A 22,289-nucleotide genomic window follows, 5' to 3' on the forward strand; every position below is an offset into this window, starting at 1 on the left:
AAGTGTTAGGAAAGAGCATAGTTCTAGGCGAGCCTGGACAAAGAAGTTAGTAAGACCCCATCTCAACAGTCTGTTTATATACATCTGGTCATATCAGCTCCATGTAAATTGAAGGATCATAGTTTGAGGCTTACCAAGTGTAAGGTCCTGAGCTCTCAATCACAGTATCTCCAAATAGGAAAATATATCATGAACTACACATCTGACTTTACAGTATGAAACTCAAGGACCCCTCACCCCGTTGCCATTATAATTAGTACCACATTCTAAATGCTTGAGCTAAAGAGTGTTGCCAAGTCACACATGGGTTCCAGGAAACAAAAACTATAGGCTACCAGTCGAACAAACCCCCTGTAACACTCCTATAGCTTCCAGAGTGCTTCAAAATGTTTTCCCTCCAAAAGTGTTTCATGAGCTCATACTGAGAACATACTGAGAAAACATCAGGACAATAAGGGTAAAGGATTATTTAGATATAAGTAACTCAAATCTTTTTATGTATTGTCTGAGCTGATCTGATTAGCTCATGAGAGTAACTCCAAACTCCTGCCAGAACATAACAGGTTTTCTATATAGGTCTAGTTGGAAAGAGAAGGAAAAACTACATACAGCTGTTTCAAGGCTGCAAAATTCTGTACAGATCTGACAGCAGCTGTTTGCATGCCAAATACTTCCAGCAATTTCTAATTAAATCCAGCTAGGGAGAAATTTTATGATCTGCATCATGTGACTGCTGTTTGTACCTGGGATGCGTTCCTCCCCTTTTTGAAAGACCCTCAACCACCCACTCTCCCACAAATAGTCTGTATTGTTAACCTTACAGAGCTAATTAATCCAGAGGCAAAAGTAGTATTTTAGATTTTGAGGAGACTTTTAGTCTTTTAGACTTAGAACTTCTATCTTAAGAAGGGTGATTTCCAATCTCTCTCTTGGTCTCTCTCTTTCTCCCTCTCATTGTTTGTGCTGGTCCTGGACCTCAAACTCTGGGCCTGGGTGCTGTGGGCATTGTCCCTGAACTCCTTTTGCTCAAGACTAGCAGTCTACCACATAAACCACAGTGCCACTTTTAGCTTTTTCCGAGTAGTTCGTTGGAGATAAGAGTCTCACGGATTTTCCTGCCCAGGCTGGATTTGAGCCACAGTCCTCAGATCTCAGCCTCCTGAGTAGCTAGGATTACAGACATGAGCCACCTTATCTGCACACTCCCTTTCTCTTTTGTGTTGATATTTTGGCTTGAACTCAGGCCCTGGGCACTATCAGTTATTTCTCTCATGCTGTCACATGTGTCCTACCTCTACTTCTGGGTTTTTGATGATTAATTGGAGATATAAGTCTCCCTGATTTGTCTGCCAAGGCTGGCTTTGGATCACAATCCTCAGATATCAGCCTCCTGAGTGGCTAGGATTACAAGTATGAGCCATTAGCTCCCAGATAACCTCCAGTTGGTTGATTCCCAATTTGGACTCTAATAAATGAGTTATATGGATGACTGGGTTGAGCACTCACCCCTTCCTGTAGGCCTTTCTTGGTGCCTGTAGTTCAGTTAGTGACTAGCCTACACAGCTGTGCTTTTCTAGCTTTAGTTCATGAGTTTAAACTAATAGCCCACAATGAAACGTCATAATACACTGGTATAACACTTCATCAGCACTTTTAAGTGTATAACCTGGTGTATGATTTCAATCAACTATATGTAGGGCACTGGCAAATATAATTATCCCCATCAGATCATTGATACCCTCAAAGACTAAGTGATTCTGATAAATGGTTATCTGGCTCTAAGCTGTCAGATAAGAACTCAGTATCAGGCTTCCTAGTCCCAACACCACAACTGTGTCTTCGGCTATAGAATTAGCTTGGTGGATAATATAGTCTCCTCTTAAATTTACATGGGACCATTTTGCTCATGTTTTGATTTATTCTACAGGGAAATGGTGTATATTTTTGAATATATGTATAAGAATCAAATTAAGTTCCAAAAATCAATTCATAATTTACATTTGCAATATCCCTCAGGCCATCAAGACAAAAAGAGAATATGTAAGCCATGCTGAAATGGAAACCTGGCTGTGAATAAGATTTTCATTAAGGTAAACAAAATAACAACCCATGGCCCTTTGACAAATGTATGCAGAATATCAATGCTTGTTTCCATATGACACACATTCCTAGACTATGGGTAAGTATGTGAGAGGCCTGTGAACACTCTTGCTTCATTATTAATGAGATCAACCAACATGAAAATATTTAATGGGAAAAAAGTTGATGGAAGTACTTGACTGCTGGCTTATTTGATAGTTTTTTGTTGCTTTTTTTGTTCATTTTTTTTTTTAGTTTGCTACTCAGGATAATTACCAGTAGTTGTTACAACAGATAAAGTCACAAATCAAGAACATCACACACACACACACACACACACACACACACAAAGCCTATCTTTTTTTTTCTCATACCCTGTGGTGGAATTTGGGTATCTTTGAGTGGTATTTCAGGAATCTGAAATGAAATATGCCCCCTGGGATATTTTTAAACACCAGGTCTGGAAGTAGTGCACAACATTTCCATGTCCCTGACACAGACCCAACCATTTAGGGGAGTGTACTCTTCCTATATGTCCATGTCCATGAAACAGTAAGATATGAGTGACAAAGCGTTCTTCATAATGGGGCTTTTTCTGTGACTATAACATTCCAGAAGTGCCTAATACTGTTTTCCAGAATCATCTAGGAGAGAAACTCTTCAGCCCCATTATCAGGAAGGCTTGCTAATTTTAGAGAGGCATCTTGGTTGTGAGGTCATTTGAGAGTCTCAGACCCCTACGAGCCTCAGATGGAATAGAGCTGGAAAAGGCTGAGCCCTCCTGATCTGTCATCTCTATTTCATCATGCAATGATGTTTAAATATATCTGTATTTATCTACATCTACCTATATCTGTATGTATGTAAATTTTGTTCAAAAAGTCAAATCCCCTCCAAATTTTAAGAGCTAAGCAGCTAAAATGTATGTATATATTCATAACTATATGTATATGTGGGTTTATGTGTATACATGTATGTCTATATATGTACACACATGTACACACATAGATATTTGTATAAGTACTCCTAATCAGCTGAGTAGAGAAGCCTTGACACATTAGGGTTATCATCTTGGAATTATTTAGGAAACTCTGGATTTCCTAGATATCAAAAGCCTGTTTGTATTCCACAGTGAACAAAGGCACTTCTGGATCCCAGAAATTCTCCCTCCTGTTTACTCTTTTTGGTAAAGCAGGCACAGTGTGTACTCATATTCTTATGCCTCCTGCAGTTATTCATCATTGAATGCTCTTCTGAGAATTGATCACGAAAGGATAGCAACATGATCTTTCCTGAATGGACTTATCCCTTTTAGATGCCTGTCTTTGGTTCTATATAATGATCATTCTGTAGACATTAGAACCCATGATCTTATTGAAGTCAGGGTTGTTGTGGTTTTTTAAATGTAGGAAACCCAGTCATGCAGGTCAGTTCCTGGCCCCTATGTAGCCGAAATCTTTTGCCTTGGTTTTAGTCCTTCCTACAGAAGACACAATAAGCCTTAGACCTCCAGACCTTCTTTTTTTATATTACTTATATCTATCTATTACCGTGTGTTGCAGTTCAGCCACTCAACTTTTAAATTTTGTATGCATCAGATTTTCAGGAATATATCAAACAAAAGATTCTGAAATAAATAACATCTGTCAGTTTTCAACACCCAAAGGTGGAACAATGTGAGCCTAATAGATGCTAATTTAGTTCTTTACAAAGTGACATCCACAGCATGTTGACACCCACAACATCTAATTTTCTCTCCTATCAGAAGAGTTTCTGGCTTGGTGGTGAGTCAGCATGGCAACAGACAATTTTCTACAGGCTGTTGTACATTTCTCATCCAAAGTAATTCATCCTTGATGAAGACAAAGCAGTATATCATTGGGAATTAGGGATTCATCTCAGACAAAATACAAACAGCTAATAGAGTGGGAAACTCTATCTACTTCCCTACTTCTGAACACCACAATGTCTCTTTTGGATTACAAAATTATACATTGGAAACCAAGTAGCCCTTGTTAGCTCATATCACCAACCCACATACATTTTCCATACTTTAAAGATGACTATATATCTTAAAGAAATGGACTAAGACCTTACAAACATCAGAAAGGGAATGACATCCAAATATCTGCTTGTTTTGTTTCTTTTTCATGATTGTTCAGTTTGGTGTATAATTTATTAAGAATCTGCACACAAAATGTGAACACTGGGCCAGGCAACATTTGCAGAGCCTTTTGTGTAAAACACTTAATACCATTACAAGTAGATCCTGCGGTTTAAAAAAATAGGGAGTGCTTGAATAAATGAAGTTGAGCAGATTTCTTTTATTGAAGGCCTTTTTAGAGACTTTAATCAACTTGTATCCATTGAGACTCTCCCAGATGTACAGCCTCCAGATGTTGTATTTCCTAAACTTATTTGACCATTTAAACTTTCTTGGCACATCTCTTTAATATCATGACTCACAATAGAGTTCTGTACAGCAGAGTCTAAGACAACAGCAGATATCTTAGATAATTCATCCTTTCTTTAACTATGCAGTGTGAAAGGAACTCAGCAGCTAGTGGAAGAAACTAAAACCAATTAGTTCAATGTGGAAAAATTACACAGGCAGGAAATTTTTATTGTCTTCTTGTCATAAAATACCACTGTTACATAGTTAAAAGTAAGTATCTAAGGAAGAAAATAATCGGAGGTGTAACCCAAACTTGAGAAAGGAAAGTAGTAAAATATTACATAAAATTTTATCTATATACCACAGTCATATCACTTATTCACTTTGCAAATGGACTTCCCTGTACAGACCAGGCATTAATCTGGTCACCCAGAGTCTAGCTGTGAGTGGACACCCAGAATTTCCAGCTGCACAAGTCTTTTGGAAATCCTTGTTTTTGCCACTCATACATTATTTATATCTGTGTACCTAGCAGTATCCATCAGTCTTATTAGTTTTCATACAACCAAGAGACAATTATAATTACCTATAATAAAAGGGCTGTGTGAAATATGAATATTTTCAACAAGGAATTACATATATAATGCAGTCCACAGATGATCAAATATTTTTTTTCTTTTGAGATCCTTCTAAATACACATATGGTACTCTCTAAGTAATTATTACCACCAAAAGCCAAAAAATGACAATTTTATCTTGAGTTTCTGTTGAGTTTACAAAACAACCTTCTGCAAGCTTCCTCCAGATCTTTTCTATCCAAGAAACCATGTGGCTCTGTATTGGGAAATGTCACCGTGTTCCAACCACACCATAAAGGAAGCCCATTACCATGCTCTCTCCAGGCACAGTTATATGTTTTCCAAACAAAACATGAGATCATCTAAAAGTCTTTTTTTTTCCCAATATGCAAACTTTCTATTTTCTCCCCATGCTTTCCAGGTTGGAGATGAAGCCAAGGAGATTACAGAACTAATGGGATGCAACTTAGTTTTCCAATACAGAAAACCAGTACTTCTTGCATAAAGTCTCAAGAAAAGGATAAGATGGGGCAAGAACTTGGACTGAATTCTCTCTCTCTCTTTCTGTCTCTGTCTCTCTCTCCCTTCTCAATGTAAATTACTACCTTTACTAAGACTCCACTGCAGGCTTAGGGGCAAAGAGGAAGAAGAGAACAGTAGTTGTGATGAAGGATGGTGCCCACTTGTGTTTGGAATGGATAGTAGAGGAGGCACACAAGAGTTCCCAGGGGATACACATGGCAGGCCAAGATTAGAGAAGAGGCTTCTTTGAGAATATGAAAGATATCTTCATCATTTTTTGTGTATGCAAGGAGAATCCCTTGGGTTTTTACTTATTGATTGATTGATTTTGTTTCATTTTCCCACGTTATCAGTATCAATTAATTGTACAAGAAGGTTTATTTTAGATATGTCCTTCTATGCATGCCATGTACCTTACTCTCTCCTCCCCCTTCCCAAACCAATTTCAGCAAGCTTTCTTGTTCCATTTTTATCCATGTTCAGAGAGCATGATTAAAACATTTGGCCACTCTTCTCAATGATTTTGTTATCTTTAAGTAGTTGTCCAAAGCAGGTTTTAAGTACAATTCACCTTGATCAAGGTCACTCCTTTTATTATTCTTTCCCATCCCTCCCAATCTATCTTCTCCCTCAATTTTATCAGTCTCATAGGCTATGCATTCTTTTGATGTCTTCATTTAGAGCAAACACTACATGTAAGTCCAACAGTTCGTGGTTGATCTCTGCTCAGGCATCTTCGTTCATTTGCCTTCCCTGGTTTATAGTGCGATACTTTCTTGGCCAAGCAGGCAAATGCTTCCTGTCATACTCTTTACCATCTCCAATCCTACATGTCTCTCAAATATTTGTTGGTAGCCTGTACAAGAAGTCTGGTCAATGCTTGATAAGAAATGTACTCATTATCTTGCCCATGAAATTGTAACCCCTCTGTACAGTATTTTCACAATAAAAAATAAATAAAAATAAAAAAACAAGTCTGGCATGCAGCAGGTAGGTTTTGGTTGGGCTTTGATCACTTCTCCTCTTGAATATGGACCACAAGAAAAATGATGATATTTCACATCAAACCAAAGCTTCTGACTTCATTTGAAGAACTGAAATATCGTACAAGCCCACCCCTTTTACATGGTACAACCAGGTGGGGTGGAGGTGATGGAACACTTCACTTCCACCTAAGTCCTGCTAGTCATGAAACTATCTGTAGATGTGCTAAAAGCAGAGTAGCTTCATTCGTGGAAACCACCTGGTTGACCCCGGGGTGGGGGTAGTAACCACCACCTCACTGAAAACTGAACATCTGCTTGTGGAAATGATCTGACCAAAATAATTTCCTTATTCCTGCTGACTTAGATTCTCTTCAAAACACTTCCAGCCTCAAGTATTCTGGACTTCATCTCCCTAAGGATCTCCTGGACCTCAATATTTCTGCCTTCTTCTTTCGGTTGCTCTCTATAGACTCCCTTTGGTCCACAAGAAAAGCCAACTTTACCATCCTACAAGAAAACAAAGCACTTTCCCTGACTCTTGTTTCCCACAAGCTCTACCCTTTCTCTTTATGGAATAAAACATTCCTGAGAGAATAATTGCAGTTTACTCTTTGTAATCTCCACCCGCTTTTCAAACCCCTGTAATCTGGGGTTGTAGTAAAACTACTCTCCCTGAAACTGCCAGTGGTGTCCTATTTCCCAGACCATTTTTCTGCCTCGCTATGCTGCAATATCTGGCGTGGATGACTATTGACTTCTATTTTGAAATTCTATTCTTTTCTAGATTCTAAGGCAAGGCTTGTTTCCTAGATTCCAAGGCAAGTCCTGCTTTTGTTCACACTGTTGAACTCACATTTTCTCATTTCCTTTAAAGATTTAAAATAGTTTTTAAAATGTTTAACATAAAGTACTAAATGCTTTCAAGACATTAACATTAGCTCAGAAATTCTTTCAGTATGCCATTATGATAATGCGAGTAACATCACCTAATTTTTTAAGGTGATGAAATGTCTGCATTGGCTCATCTTCTGCTGCTATCATAAAATATTGGAGACTGGATGTTTTAAAAAGCAGAGATCATTGGGGGCCAGTGGCTCAGGCTATCCGAGCTACTCAGGAGGCTGAGATCTGAGGATGTAGTTCAAAGCTAGCCTGAGAAGGAAAGTCCACAAGACTCTTATCTCCAACTAACCACCAGAAATCCAGAAGTAGCACTATGATTCAAAGTGGTAGAGCCTATAGCCTTGTGTGAGAAAGCTCGGGGACAGTGCCCAGGCCCTGAGTTCAAGCCCCTCAACTGATCAACACAAAAAAGAAAAGAGATCTATTTGACTTAGGATCCTAGTGACTAGAGGTGCTGAGCAACATGGCCCCTTGACTGTGGTATGCTAGGGAGGAAGGAAGCAAACCAGACCCATACAGGAAGGACCCAGGTGAGCAACCCACCTCTTACAATCTGACATCATAAAGACTAACTCGCTAGAGCAGCAGCATTAATCCCACCTCAGGAAGCTCCCCACTGACCTAAAGACCTCATAGTAAGCCCCACCCATTAAAAGATCTATTACCTCAGCACCGTCCAGAACAGGAAACCATGTGGAGAATAAGCCACATCAAAACCTTAGCCATATGGTTGAGTATGTTTTATGAGATCATTCACTCAGCAGAGATGGGACCCAAGTCCTGCTCTTCCTCGACTATTTCAGTGCCGCCTCTCCAGTCTGCCCTTTCTTAAGCTAGCTGATGATTCTGGGCAGACTTGATTCTCCTCACTTCTTATCTTATAGATTCCTTATGTAATATCAACAATTGATATAGGTACAACAAGCTCTTCCTTGGTGAGATTATCAAGCCAGTTTACCTCCATTCTAAACTTGTCTTCCAGGAGTTCCGGGAAGATGGCGGAGGAGAAGCTGGAATCTGAACAAGCTCTCGCATAGAAAGCAATTTTAGAGTTCCAGTGAACAGCCCTAAGCCAGAGAACCACACCAAGTGTGCCATCACAGGACAGAGGTTTAGGCAAGAGAGGAGAAATCAAGGCAAAAAGACACATCTGAGCACTTGCCAGCAGCCGCCACGGTGGCTGCAGCGGTCGTGGCGGCGACTGCAGGGCACCATAACTGAGCCACAGAGTCCGGGAGGAAGGAGCCAGACATGGTGGGCGAGCGGATTCTACTCAACACCAGCAAGAACGGACAAGGAGCAGACATCTTCATCCTGCAGTTTGCGGACCAGAGACCGACCCAGGAATCAAGACTTGGCGTGAGTAGAAGCCCAACTTCCTCACTCCTTCTCAGGGAGCAGAGGAGGGAAGGCCACCCCTCCCCCCCAGCACCGGTGATCTCCATCTTGGATACCGACAAAGCTCGGCGGAGCTGCGAGCTCCAGCTCAGGCCTTGGAATAAAATGAGTCATTTAGCAGATCACAAGAACTTAACAGCGGCGTGACCTGCCAGACTCAGCTCCATCCAGGGAAAGGTCACCCAGCTCGGGCGCCAGCCATAGGAGTGGCTTTCCGCACTGGGTAACCAGAGCCAGAGGGTGCCCCTCCCTCTAGCAGCCTCCACAATCAATTGAAAAACAGAAACCCTGAGAATGGCTCCAGGCTGGGCTCTGTGAGGTTTTCACAAAATAGCCCCAAGGAAAAGCTACTGTTTATTGAAAGGTCTCAACTCTACCCAGAACCTAGCCTCATCACTGCATTCCCCTCTTTTGTGATTCTTAAACCAGATCACCCTCCCATTAAACTAACCTGGGAAGGGGATCTCAAAATCTTGGGTAAAGCAGAGCATTTTTCTGCCTGTTCGAACAATCTGATTTAAGAAACCAATCAAGCCACAGGACCTCAAGCAGACCAGAGACTCCAACAAGAGGCTGGCTACAGACACAAGGGAGATACAGGATTTTTCCCACCCCTCCCAAAAAAATCAAAGAACTTTTTTTTTTTTTCTTCTTTTTTTTTTTTTTTTTTGGTACTTTATATATAAAAAATTTTTTTTCCTTTTCTAAAACTTTTATTAATCTTTAATTTTTGTCTCTTTTGAAAAAATAATCGTTTTCCAGTAACTTTTTTTTTTCTTTCCTCTTAGAATTTTTATTTTAGGAATACGTGAATGTGCGTTATCCTTTCTTTTCTTGTCTTCTTTCTCTTTTTCTTTCTTTCTTAATTATCTTTTTGTTTTTTTGTCTAGCTCTACTGAACTTCTGATCTTTTCTTCTCCCTTTCCTATCCGTTTCACCTTTTCCTCTCTTTTGTTCTTCCTTATGTGACTTAACTCTTGTCCTGCACATCCTCAGATAAACCCGTAGTTAACTAGTAGACCCTATCCCCCATTGTGTACACACTTAATCCACAAATTTATTACTCAATTCAAAACCTCTGAGACTTAAATTCCTTAATAGCAGTACTACCCCTTTATACCTATATAATATTTTAAGCATTTTTTTAAGTTTTTCACATCTCCTCTATGCCCCTCACCTTCTCTTAAAATATTCACATTCCTCTCTAAATAGATGGTCTTTTAATCTATATAATAACATTAATTTTTACGTTTCTATTTTTTTTCTGGTCTCTTTTCATTCCCCTTTCCCCTTCTTCTTTTCCTCTCTCTCTCTACTTGCATCCTACCCAACCTATTTCCTGCATTGTGATTAGGACATAGTTAACTCTCCCTGTGCCTCCCCACACCAATCTATCCCTATTTTTTACGCACATCTCTCCCTAACCCTAATAATTTCTGGTTTTCCAAATTCTTCTCTGCGGTTCGAAGTCCATTAACATATAGTTGTTTGATGTGGAATAGATGTATCTGTTGAACTAGATTGTATCTGTAGACTATTGACTGGACAAATGAAAACTTTGGTTGATGGTTGCCTTAAGATAGTGTTCTAGCACAAAACTGGTGCTATCATCTCAAATGGGCAGAGTAAGCCGGAAAAACACAAGAAAAATGGCAAATTCGGGTATCTCAATTCCCAATCTTGATAATCAGGGGTCAGAACAGATAATGAATAATCCAGAGGAGAGTTCCCAAATAGCTCTACAAACACTACTGGCAAACATGATAAATGAGAAGTTTGACAACTTACAAAGGACTCTGTATGAGCGTGATAGGGAAAGAGAGGAGGCATCCCAGAAGTTTATAGAGGAATATCATAAGCGTGAGGAAGCTACTCAAAAACTGATATAGGATTTGCTTGAACAACTTGAGAATACTCAAAGAGAAAGGGAGGAATGGCGTGAGCAGGCTGAGAACACTCAAAGAGAACTGCAGGAATCCCACGAACGGCAGGAAAGAGAACTGCAGGAATCCCACGAACGGGAGGAAGCTAATCAAAGAGTAATACAGGAATTGAGAGACCAGGTAGAGAACACACAAAGATCACTAAAGGCATTCATGGAATCCATTAACAAAGAGCTGAAGGAAGTCAGGGAGACCACAAAGGGAATGCTGAATGGAACCCAGCAGAAGGAATGGGAGTCCAAAGAAACCATAACCAATCAACTAAGTGATTTGAGAACAAACACTGAACACCAAATTAAGGAAGTAAAGAAATTCATACAAGACCTGAAACAGAGCTTCAACAAAGAACTTGAAGCCATCAAAGCTGACCAATTAGAAGGAAAAGAGATAAAAAACAAAGTAGAGAGTCTTGACAGCAGGTTAGACCATGCAGAAGATCGAATCTCAGGGATTGAAGACAGCCTAGATATTATAGAGAAAGAACATACAACCATCCAAGACAAGTCCAAGAAATATGATAGATCTATCCAACACCTGGAAGACACCATCAGAAGGCCTAATCTAAGATAATGGGTGTAGAGGAGCACCTAGAAACAGAAGTTAATGGTCTAGGAAATTTGTTTAACAGGATCCTAGCAGAGAACTTCCCAAACATGCAAAAAGATAGGCCTATTCAGATACAAGAAGCCTTTAGAGCCCCAAATAGACAAGACCAGAATAGGACATCCCACCGTCACATTATAATCCACACAGGATCAACTCAGACCAAGGAAAAGATCCTTAAAGCTGTCAAGGAGAAAAGGGTAATCACCTATAAAGGGAAACCAATTAGAATCACCTCAGATTTCTCAGCAGAGACAATCAAAGCAAGAAGAGCCTGGAATGATGTATGCCATGCCCTAAAAACAAACTATCAACCAAGAATACTGTACCCAGCTAAACTCTCCTTCATAACTGAAGGCCAAATAAAAAACTTCCATAGCAAAGAAAAATTGAAACAATACATCTCCACCAAACCAGCCCTACAAAAGATTCTTAAAGATGTCCTACACAAAGAAAACCAACAAGACTGCAATAAAGGCCAAGAAACTGCACCCAAACTGAGAATCCAAGAACCATGGGAAGAACCCAGTTTTCACAGCCCCCAAGAAGGTGGATAACATGGCAGGAACTCCCAAATACCTCTCAGTCCTATCTCTTAATGTTAACGGACTGAACTCTCCAATTAAGCGACATAGACTGTCTAGTTGGATTAAAAAACAAGACCCTTCTATCTGCTGCCTGCAGGAGTCACATCTTGCCCGTAGAAACAAACACATTTTCAATGTTAAAGGCTGGAACAAAATCTACCAAGCAAACGGCCCCCATAAACAGGCGGGAGTTGCAATCCTAATATCAGATAAAATAGACTTCAAATTAAAATTCGTGAGAAGAGATAAAGAAAGTCGCTACATACTAATTAAAGGATCTCTCCTTCAGGAGGATATTACAATTCTAAATATCTATTTGCCAAACAATGGAGCACCCAAATTTATCAAAGAAACACTACTTTCCCTCAAATCCCATATAGATCCAAAGACATTAATTGTTGGGGATTTTAACACACCACTCTCCCAACTAGATAGATCAACTCGGCAAAAACTCAACAGAGAAACCGCAGATCTAAACAGCTGCATAGATCAACTAGACTTAACAGACATCTACCGAACATTTCACCCAGCAGCATCAGAATACACGTTTTTCTCAGCAGCACATGGAACGTTTTCTAAAATAGACCACATTTTAGGCCACAAAGCAAACTTGTCTAAATTCAGAAACATTGAAGTTATACCTTGCATTCTCTCTGACCACAAGGGAATAAAATTAGAACTCAACACCAAAAGCCACCAAAGAAAGTCTGGTATCACATGGAGGCTGAACAACACACTGCTGAATCATGAGTGGGTCATGGAAGAGATTAGAAAGGAAATTCAAATGTTCATGCTATTCAACGAAAATGAACACACAAATTACCAGCTCCTCTGGGACACAACGAAGGCAGTACTCAGAGGCAAGTTTATAGCTCTGAGCTCCTACATCAACAAATTGGAGAGATCTGAAACTAGCAATTTAATGACACATCTAAACCTCCTTGAAAAAGAGCAGCAAGATAAACCCCAATCCAGTAGACGGAAAGAAATAATTAAAATTAAATCAGAATTAAATGAATTAGAATCCAAAAAAAACTATAGAAAGAATCAACAAAACAAAGAGTTGGTTCTTCAAAAAACTTAACAAAATTGACAGACCCTTAGCAAATCTTATCAGAAAAAGAAGAGAACACACCCAAATTAATAAACTCAGAGATGAGAATGGAAACATCACCACGGACACAACCAAGATTCAGAACATTATAAGGGAATACTTCTCAAAACTTTATGCTAATAAGTTTGAGAACTTGACAGAAATGGACCTCTTCCTAGCAAATATTGACATGCCAAAACTAAACCAAGATGAGTTAAACTATCTTAACAGGCCCATATTAAGTATTGAAATAGAAACAGCAATAAGAGACCTCCCAGCTAAGAAAAGTCCAGGACCAGATGGTTTTACAGCGGAATTTTACAAGGCCTTCAAAGCAGAGCTCACACCAATTCTCCTCCAATTCTTCAAGGAAATTGGAAGAGAAAGCTCACTACCGAACACATTCTATGAAGCCATCATAACCCTCATCCCAAAACCAGGCAGGGACTCATCAAAGAAAGAGAACTATAGACCCATTTCTTTGATGAATATTGATGCAAAACTTCTCAACAAAATTTTGGCCAATCGACTTTAACAATTCATCCAAAAAATCATACACCACGATCAAACAGGATTCATTTCAGGGATGCAAAGCTGGTTCAATATACGCAAATCAATTAATATTATTCATCACATCAACCGGAGCAAGAATAAGAACCACATGGTTATCTCAATAGACGCAGAAAAAGCATTCGACAAGATCCAACACCCCTTTATGAAGAAGGTTTTGGAAAAATTAGGAATCCATGGAACATTCCTCAATACAATAAAGGCTGTATATGACAAACCTACAGCCAGCATTATACTCAATGGTGAAAAACTAAAGCCATTTCCTCTTAACTCAGGAACAAGACAAGGATGCCCACTCTCTCCACTTCTCTTCAATCTAGTATTAGAATGCCTAGCTACAGCAATAAGACAAGATGCAGACATAAAGGGGATCCAAATAGGGAAAGAAGAAATCAAACTCTCCCTCTTTGCAGATGACATGATCTTGTATTTAAAGAATCCCATAGACTCCACTCCCAAATTACTCAAGCTGATTCAAAACTTTGGCAAAGTAGCAGGTTATAAAATTAACCCCCCAAAATCAATGGCTTTTCTGTATGCCAACAATGAGAAAAGTGTGGCTGAAATTAGGAAAGCAACCCCATTTGTAATAGCCCCACAAAAAATAAAATACCTAGGAATTAACTTAACTAAAGAAGTGAAGGACCTCTATGATGAAAACTTTAAAATTTTGAAAAAGGAAATCAACACAGAACTTAAAAAATGGCAAAACCTCCCATGCTCCTGGATTGGAAAGATTAACATCGTGAAAATGACAATACTTCCCAAGGCTATCTACAAATTCAATGCAATACCTATCAAAATTCCACCCTCATTCTTCAAGGAAATAGAAGAGGCAATCCAAAAATTCATATGGAACAATAAAAGACCCCGAATAGCAAAAACGCACCTCAATGGAAAGAACACTGCTGGAGGAATATCAATACCAAATTTCAAACTCTACTATAAAGCCATAGTAATCAAAACAGCTTGGTATTGGCATAAGAACAGACCTCAGGACCAATGGAATAGAATTGAAAACCCAGAAATGAACCTACAGACCTATAGCCATCTAATCTTCGATAAGGGAGCTAAAACAATAGAATGGAAGAAAGACAGCCTCTTCAGTAAATGGTGCTGGCAAAATTGGTTAACTACATGTAGAAAACTAAAGCTAGATCCTTATATATCACCCTGCACCAGAATCAATTCCAAATGGATCAAAGACCTTGAACTCAAAACAGACACTCTGAAAACATTACAGGATGGAATAGGAGAAACCCTAGGTCTCCTTGGCTCAGGCCGAAATTTTTTGAATAGAGACCCGGAAACACAACAAATCAAAGAAAGGTTGGACAAATGGGATTGCATAAAGTTGCAGAGCTTCTGCAGGGCAAATGACATAGCTAGCAAGATCAATAGAAAGCCCACGGATTGGGAGAAGATCTTTACTAGCCATACAACCGACAAGGGTCTCATATCTAAAATATACTTGGAACTCAAAAAATTAAACCCCCCAACAACAAATCCTCAAAGAAACAACTGCCCAATAAATAAGTGGGCGAAAGACTTAAAGAGAAACTTCTCTGAAGAAGCAAGAAGGATGGCCAATAGACTCATGAAAAAATGTTCAACATCCCTAGCCATAAAAGAAATGCAAATCAAAACAACATTGAGATATCACCTCACTCCAGTTAGAACGGCAAAAATCAAGAACTCTAACAACAACAGATGCTGGAGGGGATGTGGACAGAAAGGAACCTTACTTCATTGTTGGTGGGAATGTAAACTTGTTCAACCACTTTGGAAAGCAGTATGGAGGTTCCTCAAAAGACTTCACATAGAACTCCCCTATGACCCAGCAATCCCACTTTTGGGCATTTACCCAAATGTTTACAAACAAGACCACACTAAAGCTACCAGCACAACTATGTTTATTGCAGCATTATTTACCATAGCTAAGATATGGAACCAACCTAGATGCCCCTCAGTAGATGAATGGATCAAGAAAATGTGGTATATATACACAATGGAATTCTATGCCTCCATCAGAAAGAATGACATTGCCCCATTTGTTAGGAAATGGAAAGGCTTGGAAAAAATTATATTAAGTGAAGTAAGCCAGGCCCAAAGAAACATAGGTCCCATGGTTTCCCTTATATGCAATATCTAGTATATGTATGAGTCAAGCGGAAAAGGTCAGATAATGTGATGTTAGGAAAACGATCCCTTAAATATGTATTTTAATGTTTTTTTTCTTTCATGCATGTGTTTCTAATGCATTTATAAGATTATTTCTTTGTTGCTTTGTATGTCCCTCCCCCACAGTGTAACCCCCGCTTTCACTATATTTGATGTCAGTATAACTTGTGGAGGAGATGGGGACAAACACGTCGTTTAAGGATTCAGGTGGACCTGTTGCAACAATGAGAAGTACAAAATGCCATGTCAAAAACGAGCTTTACAATGTCAGTGTGGGGGGGAGGGGGGGAAGGATTGGGTGGGGGGAGGGGGGAGGCTGGGAAGGGAGCTGAAGGGTAAACAAAGGAGGAGGCTGCAATGCTTGGTAAGAAATGTATGCATTATCCTGCCCATGTAATTGTAACCCCTCTGTACAGTATGTTCTCAAATAAAATAAAATAAAAAAAATAAAAAAATAAATAAACTTGTCTTCCAAAAGCTAAATTCCCATATTATCTTCCATGTTTTGTATTTACCTTCGCTTTAATATTCTATGTCTTATTTGGCTTACATAGGTACATGAGAAAACAATAGCTTATTACCCTACAACCTATGAAATTTTTACTTTTAGGAGAGGGGTGTGTTGAAGTTAGCCTCTATAATTATCTTGGGATCTATCTGTGCTTCTGATGCAGTAGTATTTGTTTTACAAAATTGGATATGCTTTGTGATTGCTCTGTCCTACTGATGGAAAGTTCCCTTTATTCATATGGCCTTGATTGTCTCTTCTGACTAATTTTGGTTGAATCCCACTCTGTCAGATATGAGCGTAGCTACTCCTGCTTATTGTCAGACTCCATTTCCTTGGCAAATTGCTTTCCATCCTTTCACATTAAGCCTATGCTTGTGTCTGCCAGACTGTACCTAAGTTCCTTATCTTAACAAGAGATTATGATTTTCCAATCTCCAACTCCTCTTCATTTATCTGACTTCTAAAGATTCTCTAAAGATTCTTCTAAAGATTCATCTGCCTCTCCTTATCCCCTCCCTCTCCCAGATATTCACAGTATCAGCCTCCACCACAATGCCACGGAGGACATTTGTAGTGGCTTAATCTCTGGCTTCTAGCTCCTCCTAATTCATCCTGTTCTATGCTTTTTAAGATAATCTCTCTCTCTTTCTCTCTTCTTCCCTCTCTCTTCCCCCACCCCCATATTGCCTTGCTCAAAGTTCTTCTCATGTCGTATGAGGCTGGGAAGGGATGTGAAGGGTAAACAAAGGAGGAGGCTGCAATGCTTGATAAGAAATGTCCTCATTATCTTGCCCATGTAATTGTAACCCCTCACAAAAAATAAAAATTAAAAAAAAAAGAAAATGTCCATACTGTCAAAGATGATTTATAAATTTAATGCAGTATCCCAGTGTCTTTCCTCTCAGAGGTAAAAAAAAAAATCTCAAAATTCACATAGAAACATAAAAAGCCTTGAATATCCAAAGCAATTCTGATGAAAGAAAATAACAATGTTGATTGTATCAAAATACCTGACTTCAAATTATTCTACAAAGCCAGATTAACAAAAACTGTGTGGAACTGGTGCAAAAACCGACCTGAAGACCAATAAAACAGACTAAAAGATGAGAAATAATTCCACAAAGCTACAGACAACTGACAATTGACTAAGGAGCCCAAAATGTATGTTGAAGAATGCGTAACTTCAACAAATGGCACTGGGAAAATTGAATATCCACATGCAGAAGACTGAAATTGGACCCCTAGCTCTCACCATGTACCACTATCTATTCAAAGTGGATCAAAGAACAGAGAGCATGAAACCTTGAACTACCAGGAGGAGGGAAAACACTAGAACTTATTAACTTCCTGAATAGAATTCCAGGGGCTCAGCAAATAGGAGAGAGAATTGACAAATGGAATTACATTAAGTTAAAAAGCTTCTGCACAGTGAAGGACTTTGTCACTAAAGCTAAAATATTACTGTCAAAACTGAAAGCCAAATCAAGTTGGGGAGGGGCACAAAAAACCTACTAGCTTTTTAAATAAAACAAATCAGTAGCTGGAAATCAATTTTTAATATTTGATAAGATTAACACAAGTCCATTTGGGAGAGAACTCAAATTCAGGCTGTTCTAGTTTCTTTTTAAAAACACTTTTATGGTTAAGTAGTTGTACAATGAGGTTACAAATCCATAAGTCAAGTTATGAATACAATGCATATTGATCAATGTCAGCTGTTGTATTTCTAAGCTGTCTTCCTTCGAGCAAAATATTTAATCTCCAAGCAAATTCGGAGAGTGGACATCTCTCAAGTGATTTGATACGACTCTCCTGGGGCTGTCATTCATGTATAGTGTATAAGCACGGTGGAGTATTCCACACATTCAGTTGTTATTTCTGCTACCATTGTGACTGATGTTTTTAACTAATAAAAGTGCAAAGTTTAGTTATTTTAAAAAAGAAATATACCTTTAAAATACAACGCATGCTGATAAAGCAAGTTCTAACAAATAGTCAGAGAAAGAAGAAGCCCACACCAGTGGCTCCATGACCTGCTGCAGCCTACATACAGCATGCAGCTGCCCTCTCAGCCTGCACAGCCTTGCAAGATGCCTGCAGACAGCTGCTTTGCTTCTTTTATGTGTGACAATCTACAAATACCGTTCATTTAATAGGCACTTAGCCATCCTCTACATTGATTTTCTTAGAATTAAGAATCCAGGTTGGTTTAAAAAGGAAACCAACAAAACTTCCCTTGGAGCACTATACATAATAGGGAGAAACAGGAACTGAGATAAAAAGAAAATTACATAGTGAGTTTATTATGTAAGGCGGTAATCACTATGAAGAAAACGAATCAGGCAATCTGGATAAGAAAAGCTAAATATTGGGTACTATTTCCTACAGCGTGGGCAAAGTAAGCGTTGCTGAGAAGGCAATGTTTGAACCCAGAATTAGTGGGGATAAAGAATCCAGACACTTAGCTCTCTGGTGAGAAGATGTAAAGGTATAAAGAAGAGTGGATGCAAAGATCACAAACCATCTGTCTACCTTGGGGTAGTCAGTAACAAGGAAACCAATATGGTAGGTGCAGTGTGGGACATGATATCACAGAATAAACAGGGACATTTGTCTCAGACCTTGAAGAAAAGGAAGGCTTTTAGAATGAAACGTATAAATTCTTGATCAGTTTTTCCTGTATAGCACAATCTACAGCTTATTTCATATTTCATACAGTTTCCAGATTAATAGATCTGGATACTTTTTTTCCTGTTCTACTACTTCAGTTACTAATGAAATGAAACCAATTCTTCCTAAATCTATGCAGATGAGTTATTTCTTCAGCTGCCACTTTGAGAAGTGTTGACTATAAAATGTGGTATTTTTCCTAGTTAAAGTTTGATAAGAAATTTCTGTTTACTTTTTTACTTAAATTTTTTGTTGGTTAAACTTAGAAAACATTTTTGTAATCCTTTATCCAATATTTTAAAATTATTTATTAAACTAAAATTAATTTATCACAGAAATGGCATTATCCTGCATAGTTGCTAATATATATTACCAAGTAATCCAGGAGATTAGATTAGAGATGCTTGCTTCCCAATTACTTTTATTATCAGCATAAAAGGATCTGAATGACAAGAAAGAAAACATTACCCCCAAATACTTTACATTTTCCATTTCTCTGGTTCTAATAAAACTCTATTGTATACTTGAAATTTGCTAAAAGACTGTGTGTCCTAAACACACACACACACACACACACACACACACACACACACAGAAAAGTAACTATGCCACAATGATGGATGCATAAATTAACTTGACTGTGGTAATCATTTGAAAGCATATAAATATTAAATGATCATGTTAAAACTTTATTTTTTGAGTCATTTCTTTCTCAGTAAATCTGAAAAAAGAAAACATAGATTTCTCCTACAACTCTTCATCTTCTCTACCATCTTTTTCCTTTTTTTCTGCTAGTCCTAGGGCTTGAACTCAGTACCTGGGCACTGTGTCCCTGAGCTTCACAATTGGCATTCTGCCACTTGAGCCACAGCTCTACTTCTTGATTTCTTTGATAGCTTAGTAGAGATAAGAGTCTTACAGACTGTCTTGCCCTAGATCTGGCTTCAAACTACAATTCTCAGATCTCAGCCTCCTAAATAGCTAGAATTATATCACCAGTGCCCAGCTCTTCTCTATCTCTTTTTTCAGAAGAATCTGCTGTGCTTGGGACTAGAGATATTCATAGTGTGAGCCCCTATCATTTATAACAGTTAAGTAATCTTTTATCAGTAGGCTTCCTCATCTCCTACTTCTCAATTATATTGCAACACACAAGGGACATGTATCATAATGATGACCTTCCTTATTTCCAAGTGTAATATTATAGCGGACATTGCTTGTCTGTCTTAACTAACTTACGCAACTTACGATTCACAGTGTAATATGTTGGTCTGTTCAACTTCTCAGAGGTTTCTCATAAAATGTGAGAAGAAACTAAGTGTGTAAGTAGGCTATCCTAGGAGAAAGGAAGCGTTTAGTGAATTCAAAGTTTATGAGCAATTTTTCTTCATATCACTTCAAAATACTGAGGGCTTTTCTGTGGCACTTCACAGGGCAGCCTCATGTGTCAACACTCCTGGTCTGTGAGCAGACTGTAGAGCTCTAATCTGGTCTATGTTTACTATGGGTTCCTTGAACTCACGTTGCTTGGTAGTATGAATGTCTATTTAGTATTTGGGACATTATTAGACTTCTTTCTGCGATAAGAATGAGAAAGCGGGCTAGTTTCTAGTCCGAAGCATATTGAAATGACTCATTCTAATTGTTTAGTATCATCTCAAGTATCAGCACAGTGACAGAGCCAACACCTCTCCGTAGTGCATCTTCAAGGGGGCTCCATGCAGATCAGACATGCAAATTATTACTGGGTTCCAGAAGGGTCTCGTCTGTGCTATTCGAGGTGGAAGGATTTCCTCCTCTGGTAAGCACTGGGAAGATCTTCTGTGTATTAAGACCTTTAGTTTCTCTTACAGGATGAATGGAACTTATAAGCCCCAAGGATTCAATAAAATCTTTATAGTTTTAGTACAGCAGAGTGTCCATCAGCCAATTCTGTGATTTTACTGTGTTTGTCTTTTGCAGAAATCCATGTGAAACCTCAAATGCTCCTTTTATGAGTTCTTTTGTTACACACACATGTTTTTGGTTAAATTAGTGGTGATTCAATCTGGAAAAGATATCTGTAATTAGAGTCTGATTTTTGAAGATTTTTTTTAAGGAGATAGGAAGTTAGCACATTTTGTATCAGCTTTTCCTGACAAACAACTTATTCTACCTTAACAGAGTGTGACAGCAGCTCCTGGAATCCTCCAAAAGAAAAGTCTTGCTTATTCCATACTGCAAAATAAAATAAAGATTTCAAAAAGTTCTAAAGAGCTTTGTGTCTTTCTAAAAACTCAAGTGGATCCTCATTAAGTAATAACTGATGCCATTTTATAGCATGTTAGCTTTCAAAAACCATGTGCATAATTAAATTAAATCTTACCCCCAATCTAGTAGCTTCACTTCTGTAGATTAGGTATCATCATTATCATCATCATCATCATCATCATCATCATTTTAATGAAAAAAGAGACTCAAAAATTTATGTGTCCCAGCTTTTGTTGAATAAGAAAGGTAAATTGAACACTTAACCTCTGCAGTGGTAAAGCAGTTCCTATTTTTTTCCTTATCTTAGTATCCAAAGATACAGTAATGTCTCGGCAGACAAATGGCACAACTCTGTACTTGCTAAAGTACTACTAGACTCCAGAACACCACAGTCCGTGGGAGCACAGGGAGCAAACTGATTTAGAGGCTGTGCCATATCCTTAGTACATGAGAAGAAAAGAAACAGAAAGGGAGCGGAATACAGAGAGAAATTCTTGTTCAGACTTAAAGGAATCTTGCTTTCATTTTTTGTGTCTGATATCTGACCCAATCATCCTGCCACTTCCTTTCCAATGTCATAGTTTGCCTAAGATTGATGAGGTGGTGAATGGATGCTTTAGGGTCCAAGCAAAAGTGAGGAATGTGATTCCCTACATTGTAATCCTAAGCAAACCCTTTGCGTTTAATTCTTCCACTACGAAATAATATTAAAATAATACCAAACTAAATAAACTGGGGGAAACATTTTATTCTATAATTATATTTATAAAAGTTCCTGGTTTGGGAAACATATGTGGTTGCCATTTGTATGAAATATTAAACCCAATTTTCAAAGCAAGTGAAGTGAAATATTCCTCTATTGAACTTACATTGTAAGATGAGATGAACTATGAGGTTAATAAACTTCACACCAGGATTTTGAAAAGCTCTAGGAAATTTGTTAAAGCAAGTTTTGATTTCAGAAATTCTTCAAACTAACGTTTTTCTGGTGAGATTCTCAGCCCATCTAAGTAATGTATA

Source organism: Dipodomys spectabilis, unplaced genomic scaffold (genome assembly GCF_019054845.1).
Source record: "Dipodomys spectabilis isolate Male_0828 unplaced genomic scaffold, ASM1905484v1 ptg000179l, whole genome shotgun sequence".
In the NCBI taxonomy this organism is placed as follows: Eukaryota; Metazoa; Chordata; class Mammalia; order Rodentia; family Heteromyidae; genus Dipodomys; species Dipodomys spectabilis.